The sequence below is a fragment of the Rutidosis leptorrhynchoides genome, chromosome 9 (assembly GCF_046630445.1).
Source record: "Rutidosis leptorrhynchoides isolate AG116_Rl617_1_P2 chromosome 9, CSIRO_AGI_Rlap_v1, whole genome shotgun sequence".
NCBI classification, from domain to species: domain Eukaryota; kingdom Viridiplantae; phylum Streptophyta; class Magnoliopsida; order Asterales; family Asteraceae; genus Rutidosis; species Rutidosis leptorrhynchoides.
The window spans coordinates 131,897,392-131,912,171 of NC_092341.1; the positions used below are offsets into that span (position 1 = coordinate 131,897,392).

At 29.0% G+C, this 14,780-nt stretch overlaps 1 long non-coding RNA gene across 9 annotated transcripts; it reads left to right on the top strand.

Annotated features, from left to right (window-relative positions):
- The first annotated feature begins 9,421 nt into the window (after positions 1 to 9,421).
- On the top strand, positions 9,422 to 14,175 carry LOC139866645 (uncharacterized). Of its 9 annotated transcripts, none has more exons than XR_011765527.1 (7): positions 9,422 to 9,605; positions 10,027 to 10,182; positions 10,747 to 10,905; positions 10,970 to 12,240; positions 12,506 to 13,177; positions 13,910 to 13,998; positions 14,075 to 14,175. It is a non-coding gene; the product is annotated as an uncharacterized lncRNA (long non-coding RNA). The 9 variants fall into 9 exon arrangements; XR_011765528.1 differs by having other exon boundaries at positions 12,506 to 13,172; XR_011765522.1 differs by having other exon boundaries at positions 13,910 to 14,175.
- Positions 14,176 to 14,780: the final 605 nt, after the last annotated feature.

The window sequence follows — 14,780 nt, forward strand, 5'->3', positions numbered from 1 at the left end:
TCTGATTCGAAGAATGTAACATATTAATTGTGAATTTATATATATCTCTCGGGTATTACCTACCCGTTAAAAAAAATTTCACAATTAATATTTTGTACATAAGAATTTTATTATAGTCTTTATGAAAATATATATGTATATATTCTTCTCAGATGTAACATAGATTTTAATGAGTTAATACTAAATTAAACTCATTCGATTTACGGTTGGAACTAGAATTGAATAATTCCTTTAAGGCTTTAGAGGTTACATAAGTATTTCTTCAATAATATTGAAATTATGAATCAATACTTCGTTATTTGTTGAGATGTGATGCTGGTTTTTATTAAATTCTTGTGAACTTCGCAAAGTACGAATGATGTTATCTGAAAAGTTTCGGTTACATCAATGATGAAGTGTAAAATCAAATATATACTTGATTTATTAGGAATTGGAATTTGTTGAATTGAGACAGAGATTGTAGTTAACGATGGTTAAGTCGCGGGTGAGGGACGTACATTATTGCATATTTGTAATATGAATTAACCGAGTAGTTAAGATTCACACACAATAGCTTTAACACGGAAAGATTTATTTTTTTATTTCAAAATATATATATATATATATATATATATATATATATATATATATATATATATATATATATATATATATATATATATATATATATATATATATATATATATATATATATATAATATATATATAATTTCTTCAGAGGGAATGAGTTAATTCTTCATAACTTGTTGATACAATATACACGTTATTGATTCGTAATGATGTAAACAGTGATTCTTGAACTGACGGAGTTTGTGATGTTATAGGTGTTGTTGATTCTGATGTTGACTGTACTGACGATACTGGTGACGCTGATGGTACTGTTGATGCTATTGGTAAAACAAGTTTAACTTGTTAATCACACGCCATTTTTGTCAGGGTTTCTACTCTTTCTTCTATCATTTTGGTTCGCTTAACTGATTTATGGTTAGGGCTAGATTAGATAATCTCTAAGACTTTAGAGATTATATAATCGCCGCGGAATGTTTCTCCAATGAAGTTATGAATTAATACTTAGTCAGTTATTGTTGTTGGTACTCCTTGGTATCTATGGTACGTATGACGTTGATACTCGTGGGACAGATTGTGAAGTTGAGGTTTACAACGCGGTTGTGGTTGGAGGTGGTAATGGTACTGTTGGCGTTGATGATGGTGGTACTGGTTATGTTGCTGATGCTGCTGCTGGTGTTTGTAATCTCTGAACCATATTCTACAAAGCCACTACCCGAGCGCGAAGTTCGTTGACTTCTTCTATTATTCCAGGATGATTGTCGGTCGGAACGAGCGGATAAATAAAATCTAGAATTTGATGTAGTATATAATCGTGACGAGATACCCTGGAAATGAGAGAGAAAATGGTGTCTCGAACAGGTTCGCCGGTAAGTGCTTCAGGTTCTTCGCCAAGAGGGCAATGTGGTGGATGGAAAGGATCGCCTTCTTCTTGTTTCCAATGATTGAGGAGGCTACGAACCCATCCCCAATTCATCCAGAATAGGTGATGACTGATTGGTTGATCCATTCCGGTCACACTGCTTTCGGAGCTTGAGTGAGATTCTATTTCGGAATCCGAGTGACTTGAACTGATGACAAATTCCATTTCGTACGATTGGATAAAGGATTTTTCGATATAAAATGATTTTTCGGCTATCGGGTGGTATTCTATTTACCTAGGATATCTATATATAGAGATCAAAAGATTTCATAGATTACGGAGGAATTTTCGGGATATGTCAGGCAAAGTTTAAAGTAACAGATACGATAAGATATGATTTAGCAGATACGCTAAGATATGAATTTTGTCTATACACTACTCATGCAATTAATGTAGCAAGACGTGTCTAGACTAATAATGATAAGCAGGTAATTTCCTATGGAAGATAAGTAGATGATTTCCGACTAGAAATGATAAGCAAAACTTTTGACATGCAGACACTGTCGAAGTCCAGACTCACTAATGCATCCTAACGACTTATCAGTTAGACACACTAATGCAGACCTGGTTCGCTAAGACCACCGCTCTGATACCAACTGAAAGGACCCGTTCATATATATTATAAACGATTCACAATAGTTGATTACATCGCGAGGTATTTGACCTCTATATGATACATTTTACAAACATTGCATTTGTTTTTAAAAGACAAACTTTCTTTACATCGAAAATTGACAGGCATGTATACCATTTCATAATATCCACTATTCAACTATAAATTGACTTAATAATAATAATCTTTAATGAACTCAATGACTTGAATGCAACGTTCTTCGAAATATGCCATGAAAGTCTCCAATTAATATCTTTAAAATGAGCAAATGCACAGCGGAAGATTTCTTTAATACCTGAGAATAAACATGCTTTAAAGTGTCAACCAAAAGGTTGGTGAGTTCATTAGTTTATCATAATCATTCATTTTCATCATTTTAATAGACCACAAGAATTTCATTTCCAGTTCTCATAAATATACGTCCCATGCATAGAGACAAAAATCATTCATATGGATTGAACACCTGGTAACCGACATTCACAATATGCATATAAGAATATCCCCATCATTCCGGGATCCTCCTTCGGACATGATATAAATTTCGAAGTACTAAAGCATCCGGTACTTTGGATGGGGCTTGTTGGGCCCAATAGATCAATCTTTAGGATTCGCGTCAATTAGGGTGTCTGTTCCCTAATTCTTAGATTACCAGACTTAATAAAAAGGGGCATATTCGATTTTGATAATTCAACCATATAATGTAGTTTCGATTACTTGTGTCTATTTCGTAAAACATTTATAAAAATTGCGCATGTATTCTCAGCCCAAAAATATAAAGGGTAAAAAGGCAAATGAAACTCACCATACTGTATTTCGTAGTGAAAATACATATAACGTCATTGAACTAGTGCAAGGTTGGCCTCGGATTCACGAACCTAAATTAATTATATATAATTATATGTTGGTCAATATTTGTCTAACAATTAGGTCAGGTCATAGTGTACCACAATCCTAATGCTCGAGACTAATATGCAAAAGTCAACAAAAGTCAATTTGACTCAAAATGATTTCCAAAATTTATACATGATTATAATATATTTTAAATATCGTCGTTTTATATTTTAAAATATTTTTAAAAGATTTATTAGAGTAAATAATATAATTCATTTATTAATAAATAAAATTTTATATTAAAATTTATATAATAAAATATACTTTTATATATATTAAGTAATAAAATTTATAGGGTTCATTTAATATCATAAAGATAATATGATAGGTATTATTAAAGTAATTTATTACACGTAGTAAAATATGTTTGTATTACATATTTATTTGATAAAATAATATCTATAATGTTAGTAAGTAAAAGTTGTATTATTTTGTAATAATAATTATTATTATAAAAATATCAATATTTATAATTACTAAGGTGATATTATGATAAAACGATAATTCTAATTATGATAACTTTAATATTTACAATAATTTTTAATATTATCTTTAAAATAATAATTCTATTTAAAATGATAATAAAAATGATATTTTATAGTAACAATGACATTTCTATTAAAATGATAATTTTTGTTAAAATGATATTTTTTGTTAAAATGATAGTTTTGATACTAACAATACTTTTAATAATAATAGTAATGATAAAAATAATAAGAACGATAATTTTATCTAAATCAATATCTTATAATATTTTAATTTCATCATGATACTCTTACTCATTATTTCCTAATCGTTTCGTTTAATAGCTTTTAATCGTCTTTTATATCGTGCTCATAATAATGATAATAATAGTAATCAAAATAATTAGGTGTTACTAATATTAGTTTTAATTACAATAATACTAATAATGATAATTACTATGACATTATTAACGATAATGATAATATAATAATAATAATAATAACAATAACCATTTTTAAATAATGATATATATATTAATAATGATAATAATAATAATGATAATAATAATAATAATAATAATAATAATAATTATAATTAGATAATAATAATAATAATTAGATAATAATAATAATAATAATACTAATTATAACTTTAATGATAATAACGATAGTAATAATAATAAAAAAAATAATTTTTAATGATAAATCCTTTTATTGATAATAATAATAATAATAATAATAATAATAATAATAATAATAATAATAATAATAATAATAATAATAATAATAATAATAATAATAATAATAATAATAATAATAATAAGATAAAACTAGAACGACGATAATAACGACGATAATAATAATCATTTTTAATAATAATACAAAAATTCGATGGACTATAACTTCAAATCCGTTCATCGAAATCATTCGATATCTAAATAAAAAGTTCTTAATTTTTCGCTAGCTTTCCAACGACATGCATATCTTATACCTTATCTCAGTCGCATATATAACTAATTCAGGATTCAACATAATCTAACTAAAGGCAATATCAAAAGTACAAACATGCATAATCCTATATACTCGAGCACTAGTCAGGGATACACTATTAGTATGTAAAAGTTAAATTATGAGTACTCACGTATCAATATTGAGATTCAATATTGCAGGAAAGGTACGTAGATGCAACGGAGATGATAAACACTATATTGACCTCATGAGCATACCCATGAACCATACCCAATCACCTCCATAGCTATAACCCATAATTTCCTTAATCCAATCCCACTCGAAAAACAATTTCAAAATCACCCGGACCGCACTCCGACGTAATATTTTATGTATACTAATAATATCTTGAAATAATACGGAGTAAATATATATATGTAAATCGATTGAGAGAGTTTAGAGAAAAATATTTTCAAGTTTCTATGAAATAATGAAACCTATTGAATTCTATTTATAATAGATTTTTGAATTATTAAAGTGAATTATTAAAGTATGAATTATTAAAGTGAATTATTAAAGTATGAATTATTAAAGTGAATTATTAAAGTATGACTTATTAAAGTGAATTATTAAAGTATGAATTTTTAAAGTGAATTATTAAAGTATGAATTATTAAAGTGAATTATTAAAGTCAAAGTAAAGTAAAAAATAAAGTAAAGGTAAAGTTTAAGTATAGTAAAAGTATAAAACTATGTACGTATAATACGCGTATAAATATATATAATATTAATTTAAATCGTTATATATATTTAATAAAATAAAATATAAATATCGTTATCTTTATCATACTGGTTAAGTAATGAGTTGTCAAAAGTGGTTCTAGATATTTATAAAAGTTATATACGTTTTAATAATAAAGTTCTTTTTAAACTGAAAACGTTTTTGTACGTTTGAAACTAAATCAAATAAATATAATAATTTTGTTTTCCAAAACCAAATATATTTTTAAGAATCATTTTGTTTAAAGGTTAAAATAATGGAAATCGTTATATCATAAAATGTTTTAGAAAAGTAGAATCATATATATTCATAATAGGTTTCAAGTTTTTAAATTACAGTCTGTTGGTGAAGCATGGGATAAAGTTCAAAGGTTAAATAAACGTATGAAATCATCTTAATGAAAAATGTCGAGTTACTTACTTGTCGATATCCAACATCTAAGTTAGTTACACTTCACGTTCTTACTTATAAATCACTTTACCATTTTTCGAATGTTGTAAAAAAGAATAGATTTATTAAATCACAGTGGACCTCATAACATAGACCCGTAATCATATCACAATGTATCTGATAAATTAATCATTTGATATTATCTTCTAATTCCATCGATAAACATATTGAAACAAATACGTTCATGTAAAGTATTATACGTTTAATACTTTATTAATATTCTCAAGTTATAATATATATACATATATATACATATTTATTTATATATAACGGTTCGTGAATCGTTGGAATTTGGTCGAGGTTATAATGAATGCATGAACACAATTTAAAATTCTTGAGATTTAACTTAACAAACTTTGCTTATCGTGTTGGAATAATATAAAGATAAAGTTTAAATTTGGTTGGAAATTTCCGGGTTGTCACAAACACTACGTTTACAGATTTTGAAATTAAATTCGAATTCAAGCTTTTCAAAAATTAAAACGCGAACAGAGCATAACCTGTGTTCTATGTTTGTTTTCTGTTTAAATTTAATTGAAAAATAGCTGTAATGGCTTTTAATGGATAATGACGATGTATGAATGAATTACTTAATTCATATAAGTATGTAATTTATTTGATTTATAGCCTGTAGTGGGTCGACATGAAGATATTCGCTCAGCACATAAAAAAAAAAATCAGATTGTGATTTCAAACAAAATGGTACGATTGATCTTGATATATAACGAATTTGGAGACACAAATAAAATCCAAAACAGTTTGATTGCTACGTTAAACCAAACCCAATTATTTATATGATTATATAATCAGTATAATTAAATAATTAAGTAGATTAATAATAATATTAATAATAATATTAATAATAATACTGATTTTATAAATAATAATAATAATAATAATTAATAATAACATTAACAACTATGATGATAATAATCAATCTTAAAAATGATTTTATTAATAATAGAAATGATGAATTATATTATTTATATGATAATATTAATAATAACTTTACTAATAACAGTAATTATATTTATAAAAGTAATAATATTAATAATAATAATAATAATAATAATAATAATAATAATCATAATAACCAATAATATTTAAATTTCAGCTAAATAATAATTTTAATCATTCTTATAGAAATATTTATATTTTTAGTATTTATTTTGATAATCATAACCTTAAATTTATTAGAATTCTAGTATTTAACATTTGTTAATATTACTAATAACGATATTAATAATTATGAAAGTAGTAATAATATAATTTGTCATTAACATTATATTTTTAACTTATAGTTATATTTAATATTTTTATTTTACAATTTATTACTTATGTAATATTTACTAATTATATATAATGTTTAATTGAATATTTATACACTATATCTATATTATATATAAAAATCATATATATTTTATATATAAATTTATTTTAATATCAACTTAACTATTCTGTATATTATTTTACATATTTAATTTTAATGTTTAAATTATATTTTATAATTTCGAATTATAATATAACATTACATTTAAATATATACATATTTAGTTACAAACAATTGTTCGTGAATCATCGGGTAATAGTCAAAGGTCGGATGATTTCTTAAAGTAGTTCAAACATTTTGAGACTCAAATTAGTAGACTTTGCTTATCGTGTCAGAATCTTATAAAGATCAAGTTTAAATTTGGTCAGAAATTTCCGGGTCGTCACAGTTTGGATTAAAACTATCATGTTGATGGGTCGAACTTACATTACATATGATTAAAGGCCTTCGTGCCTCTTTGTAAACATTAAAATTGTTGTATTGTTTAAATGGGTTGTATGGAACGGTTTACGTTATGTAACCATTTAATTGGGCATTAATGGTCTATTAATTCAAAAAAAAATATTGTCGTGTTGAATACGGGTTGGGTTGTTACAAGATTGCAAAGTGCCGTTTACATGTAATCATCACAAATCAACGGCTATTAAAATGCGTCAGGATTTCAACAGCTAAATATATAGCCGTTAGAATAAAATGATATGAGTAGCCGTTAGAATAAAATGATATGACGCATATGGTTTAATTGCAAGATGTGCATAATTACGTAACGAAGTGTAGGTATGCGACTACTTTTTGAAGATCACGAAAGCTACAATTTTTATTTTTTAGAGTTTATTGTCTTACATTTTCTACAAAAATGTAACACAATAAACTGGGGGGACTTGATCATATACATACATATGTATATGTATATTTGTAGTGCGAAAAGCTGATTAAAGGCAATGGATGCAAGACAATAAACCGCGGTGAATGTGAACATGCGCGGTGGGGCTTCGCGGAATATTAAAGAGTGCGTAGGGTTCTCGCAGTACTTGTGCGGAATGCCTAAGTGCGCGCACATCTTACTTCCGCGTAAGTCTCAAACCTATAAATAGGGAGCTTGGCCTCTCATTTGAGGTTGTTGATTCTGGAAGAATTGCCCTAGCTGTATTGATCTCTCTCGTGAGTTTGCCGGAGACTTGATCTTTGTTGGTTAAGGTAATTTACGAAGACCGGGACATGGTTGTTGATCGTTTAGCACTTAATGAAATATGACAATAAGGTCCCAAAATCCTAATCGACATCTATTGTACCCCCTCATTGCACTCAATCCTTGATTAGCCTTCATATGATAATCTATGATTGATCATATATTGCCTCAATTGTTGTTTCCTTACATATTTGCTTGGCCATATAGATCATACAGATGTACAGATTATAGTAGTACATGGCCAAAGAGAATATCAGGTGTGTATATGTTTGCATTTTTTATTATGAAATAAAGTTGTTTTGCTCTTTTTTTTAAAGTAACAATTTCATTACAACTACATATTATTGAGATTATCGAAACATGGGTTAAGCCGTGCAACGCACGGGCTTTGCTCACTAGTGGTGTAGACGACGGATTGATGGATCTTAGGTCGCTTATGATCGTGACTAGAGGCGAAAAACACTAGAAACTAGTAAAACCGAGATACGGCTCGTGTCGGGTTTGATTTGGTCAAACCTAGGGTTGAATCTAGATTAGATCGAAGTCTAGACGTATGATTTCGATGGTAATTGGTGCTAGGGATCGAATGGAACGAATACCAGTTAATTAGGGTTATTGGAATGTGTAACCTCAACAAGGAGGCTTAAACCCGTATATATACTGCATTACTGACACAGTCGGTCGACTGTGTAAGATAGTCGGTCGACTGAGTGACACAGTCGGTCGAGTGTGTGGACACACTCGGTCGACTGTGTATGCAGTTTAACATATTGATTTGTTTAAATAAATAAGCACTCACAAATACATTTATAATCAATAGTCAACAAGATATGTTATTACATACCATCTACGACTGTGAATTACATGCACCAATAAGTAGGAATATAAAATTGAAAAAAATATGGGGTTCTATGATTTTATTTAGTGGTGTCCTACACAATTTTGAATCGTATTTTGTAAAAAAAAAAAACAAAACTAGTGGTCTCATGTCGTAGTCTTAAGCAGGTTCACCATTGTGCTTAGGAGAATCTATGTATCTATATCTATCTATCTATACTATACATTAAAAGAAAAGATACATTGAGATACACTTTTTTAGGATTCTTGAATTTGGACCATTAGATCAAAAAAATCACCTCCATTACCCTTGCTTAATAATACTTGGATTAACCTATAACGTTATACCTAATTATATTAAGACTTCTCATAATACCCTTGATTCAATAAAACTTACGGGAGTATCTGAACTGAATAGGGGTCACGCTATTTACCACTTCACCCCATTCTCATCAACACTAATTTCCATTCTGGAAACACATGAGTTCTCTCTTCAAGAACAGACAACCACCGTATCCTAATCTAGTAATCTCAATGGTTTGATTTTCCAATTGGCAAAGAACAAAGTTTGCGTATCACAATTCAGTCGCAAGATTCAGATTCATTAATCGCGGGTGAGTATTTCTGATTTAGGGCTTCGATCAATCGATTTTTCAAATTTCATATCTGATTTGGTGCTTCGATCAAATCGCGGGTGAGTTTTTTTGAATCAGAAATCAATCAAGGGTTAGTATAATCTTCATTTGCAAATCACGAGTTAGTCTTTCTTATTTTTTGTTTCGATTTTACATCAAATCAAATCTGTTACAATGTTATCGTCAGAAATCAATAGTTGTTTTTGAAAAAATAAATCATCAGGAGGCCTAACCATCGGTCGTTGGTATGATGAATTACTTTAAGAGATTGACTTTTTGGGTTATTTTTTTGTTAGTTCAAAAATTTTGATGCAATTTTTGTCTTACCCTGTGCTAAATCATCTTCTATATTAATTACCTGAGCTGTGTTTTTTTGAAAATTTGACAATTTGTGTTTCAGATCATACAATAACTTGTAAAAATGGTGAAAAAGAAAGAGAGGTCAGTGAACGTATCAGGAAAACCAAAGTATTCTCTCGATGTCAACAGGGATGCCGGAAGCAAAAATAAAAGGGCACCAGCCGTACTTCTGCCATCGTTCGACTAAGACAAATTGGTAAACAAACTCATCCTTGTGGATAACCAGGTTATTTTTTTCCTCAGTTGTATAATGTAAACTTGATATGCAGTTACTTATGACCCGGTGACTGATTTAGATCCAGGTCAATATACTTATGACTAATTTTACTATATATATAATGAGAATGAGAATATTAATAAACAGTATTTATATATACACTTTATACACTTTAAAAATAAGTCACTTGTTGAGTTGTGATATTAGTGGATCTTGATAAATATAAAGTAATCATAGTCAAAACAATCAAATCAGTGCTCTTATGAGCATTTGAGCAGTTGACCCGTTTTAGCCTAAAGTGTCCAAATGGGTTTTTATGTTTATAATCACGTCCAGTGTTTTGAGGTAAGTAAATTTGCAAGTTTTTTGTTTATGCAAACGACTTTTGGGTCTATTTTGGTGAGATTAGATGATAAAAGCCCATTTGGTCCATCCGCGCCTATGAATACCCATATACGTTATTTATACTTGTCGTATAATTTTAGTGGGTCCAGATTAACAAATGATGTACTCCATTTATATTGGTTATGATCTTATTTTCAGGTTAAAATTTCTGTGTTGCATCCTGTTGAGGTACTTAATTTGACAGATGATGTTGCACACAAAGGGTTGTCAAAGGATTCATTGAAACGCTTGCGAAGCTATGAAATTTCACATGAAACTACAACAATTCAAAATATTTGTTGCACAATTTGTTTGCAGGTCTGTGTTTCTTACACGAACTACTGTCATATTTATTTCACTTCACTCATGTAAAGTATTACAGTGTATCGGGATGTTGAAGTTGGTGAAATTGCTCGGTGCTTACCTCATTGTCAACACACATTTCACACATTTGTGTCGATAAGTGGCTAACTCAGACATCACTCGTGCCCCATCTGTAGACAACAAGTATAAGATTTCAGTAGCTGCTAATTACAACAATATTTGCTGGTGTGATACCTTTCTACATATGGTCCTTATCTCTAAAACGGTATATATCAATTTTACTAAGTATACTTATTATTGCCTAGTTCCATTTGTTCTGTTAATTTTATTTGAATTATTTTTTAGTGGTTAGTGATTTTAGTTAGATGGTGTTTAAAGAAAAAAAACCCCTTAATTTCATATACATGTAAGTAGCAAATGTATTTGTTTTCAGTATACTTTTTAGTGAGCAACGTTTTGAAATTTTTCAATTCACTAAACTGATAGATCTTTCCTTAATTTAGGTGAGATGAGTTCTTTTTGAAGGAAAGCCTACTAAATTGTTTTTGCACTCTAGCAATTGGTTATGCTATCATGTACTTAATGTTATCGAATAGGTTTTTTTTGGGTTTTCATTGTGCTTGCACTACAAGTTAAGTGTGTTTTCATGGCCACCTCTAAAATGTTCATTTAGATATGTTCGAACATAAAATCCTATTTTCAAACATAATGACTTCTTTAACAGTAAATCACCTTGGCTATGATTACTTTTTTCCAAGGTTTTAATCATTTTTAGCAATGGTAGACAAGGGATGCATTTATTGGGTGGTTGGTACAAATGCAGTAGTGCTTGAAAATGACTTGCCATTTGAACAAAATGAGAAAACTTGACCAGGTTATTGGGGTAGATGAAGTGGTAAGGTAAAGATGTTATGTAATTGTACAACAAAGCATTATTGGATTGTACCAATAGTGTCTGCACAATAGGAAGCATAGTGCTATTTAACCTTATCTTTTACCACTCAAATATTTCAAGGCAAAACTTCTTTCAGAATGCATGTTCCTTAGTAAACCATGGCCAATTCCATCTCCATACCCTGATGAAAGGTCGAGCTCTCAAGATAACTACTACCTTGAAGGTTATGTCAATGATCGTGGACGAGTCGTGACATGTTTTGGATGTCGTTTAATTTATGAAGCTCAAATGTATTCTAGCAATATATTTGACGATAAGCAACCTAACGATCGGAAAATATTTTCTTTTAAAGTCATAATGGTTGTATAGGTTTAGCCTTAATCATGATGAATTCCAGGTGCATTGGAGATTCTTCATCACTATTTTTATTACAGGTAATCTTATTCACCTTTTACATTCTTTTCTTTATTAGTTTTATAATTTGTTGTTGTTATTTACAAAATGGGTGAGTTGAGTAATTGTTCGTTTTTACTTTGGACTGTGTGTGTTTATCTATCATGTTGTAATTTTTTGCTTATAAAATAAAACACTTTGTAGATTTTATGTTATTTTATTTTAGGGCTCTTATCGTATTTTAATTGTGGTTGCTGGAACTTAATGTCACATTTTGTTAACTATCTCCAGCTAAACATTTCACAGATGGTGGCCATTAATGAACTTGAAGAAAGCATTGTGGCTTTTATGAACTAACTATAAAGACACGGTTTGACTTCAGTTGTTGTAAGTTTCTTTAACTCAGTCATTTTTTAGAATTCTCAAAATCTCTTTTAAGTTGGTTAACAAAGACAACCGATCCCAAGAGTCACAACATCTGAATACATGTCCCATAAGATTGGTATTATTCAATATACTTAAAAACTTATTTTTGGTAGTTAGCACTCTTACGATCATGTCTTGTGTGTTGTATGTTGTATGTTATAGTTTTCAATTCTGAGCGTTTTCATTTGTATGTTACAGTGTTCGTTTATCAACAGCTTTCTATAACTTTAACACAAACTTTTAATTGGAGGGGGGCTTCAAGCAAGGCAAATCTTGCGGGTAATTTTTATTACCGAAACCCGCAATTCTTGCGTACATTTAGGTATTACTGAGAAGATGTTGGGATAATGAAGGTCTTTTTATGATGTGAATATGACGTTTAATGATTTAATCGTTCAAATGGTATATTTCAATTTTTACGTATGAATAGTTTGATTTATTTATTGATGTTTTAGGTCATTTTGAAGGTACCAAAGATTCAGTTTTATGATGCAAAGGTTATTTTTCATTACTCCGAGGTACTTTCCATCATCCAAGTTCGAAAAAGGTAAGGTAAACTCATTTGCCAATCATAATTTATTAGTTTTTGGGGAAGTTTAAATTGATTAACCAGCTACTACAAAAAAGAATGAATATGATTAGTAAATTTCTCTTTGTTTCCAATCATTGTAACATGAATTCATCCTTTTTAATCTTTATATATCTATATAATGTCAAATGTTACTGACTACTGTCGGTTCCCCTATTTTTTCATAGGTCGTTTTTCTTGAACTTGGTGGTGAAAATTAACCAGTAAGAGTTAGTTTAAATTTTTTAAACCTAACATGTGTACTTAGTGTAATTGCACTTTATTTACATACTTAATTACTATGTGATTGATTTGTAAAATTATTTTGTATGTCATTACAAGTTATAACACATTAGTTGTGACCTTTTTTGGAATGACATTTATGATTTTATGATATTTGTAGGTGAGTATTTTTCAAGTTTTAAGCAAAGTAGAGTTGATAGAAAAGAGTATTTTTAAACTTAATCATTGCAAAATGTATTGCCATAGCAATAAGCATTGGCTTTCTATTAAGGTTTAGTGTACACAAAAGCTTAAATTTATTTGATTTAAATTCATATTAAGTTCATGCAATGAAAATTAAGTGCATTTTAAAAAAAGTAGAAATTTATATTCGATTTTTCAACAATCAACATTAGATAATCAGTATGTTTGAATTAGAGCATAATTAAGATGTTAATGTGGATTGAGAGAGGCTATTAATTTGATAATGACAGATTTACCTTATGACATGTGGGATGTGAACTGGATAGGGCATCATTTAACGTCATGGTTGATGCTTATGGAAGATCCAGTCTTCATGAAGGTAAGAACAATCTAATATGCTAACTGAATCATTATGGTCATTCTCATTTAATGAATGATAACATGATTGTCCGTAGATGTTATTTTTGGTCAATCTAACCTAAGGAATGATAAGAGGTTTGTGTGACTATTCTCTTGAAAGGTGGATAAATATTATAAAGCATCATTGAACCACTAACTGTTTTGGTCATTTTAACTATTAATGTTATTTTGTTGTGGTAAAAATGTATCATGTAATAAATTAATGTTTGCACTTAAGTATGAGAATGACCATAACAATTTGGTATAACATAATAAGTTAATATATGCAATTATATTATCTTGGGTCAGTATTGAAGCGACCCGTCCTAATCCATCTGGATGAAGTCCATACCGATTATAAACGATTTACAACAGTTGATTACATCGCGAGGTATTGACCTTTATATGATACATTTTACAAACATTGCATTCGTTTTTAAAAGACAAACTTCCTTTACATTGAAAGTTGACAGGCATGCATGCTATCTCATAATATATCCAAACTATAAACGACTTAATAATATTCTTGATGAACTCAACGACTCGAATGCAACGTCTTTTGAAATATGTCATGAATGACTCCAAGTAATATCTCTAAAATGAGCAAATGTACAGCGGAAGAGTTCTTTAATACCTGAGAATAAACATGCTTTAAAGTGTCAACCAAAAGGTTGGTGAGTTCATTAGTTTAACATAAATAATCATTTCCATCATTTTAATAGACCACAAGATTTTCATTTTCAGTTCTCATAAATATACGTC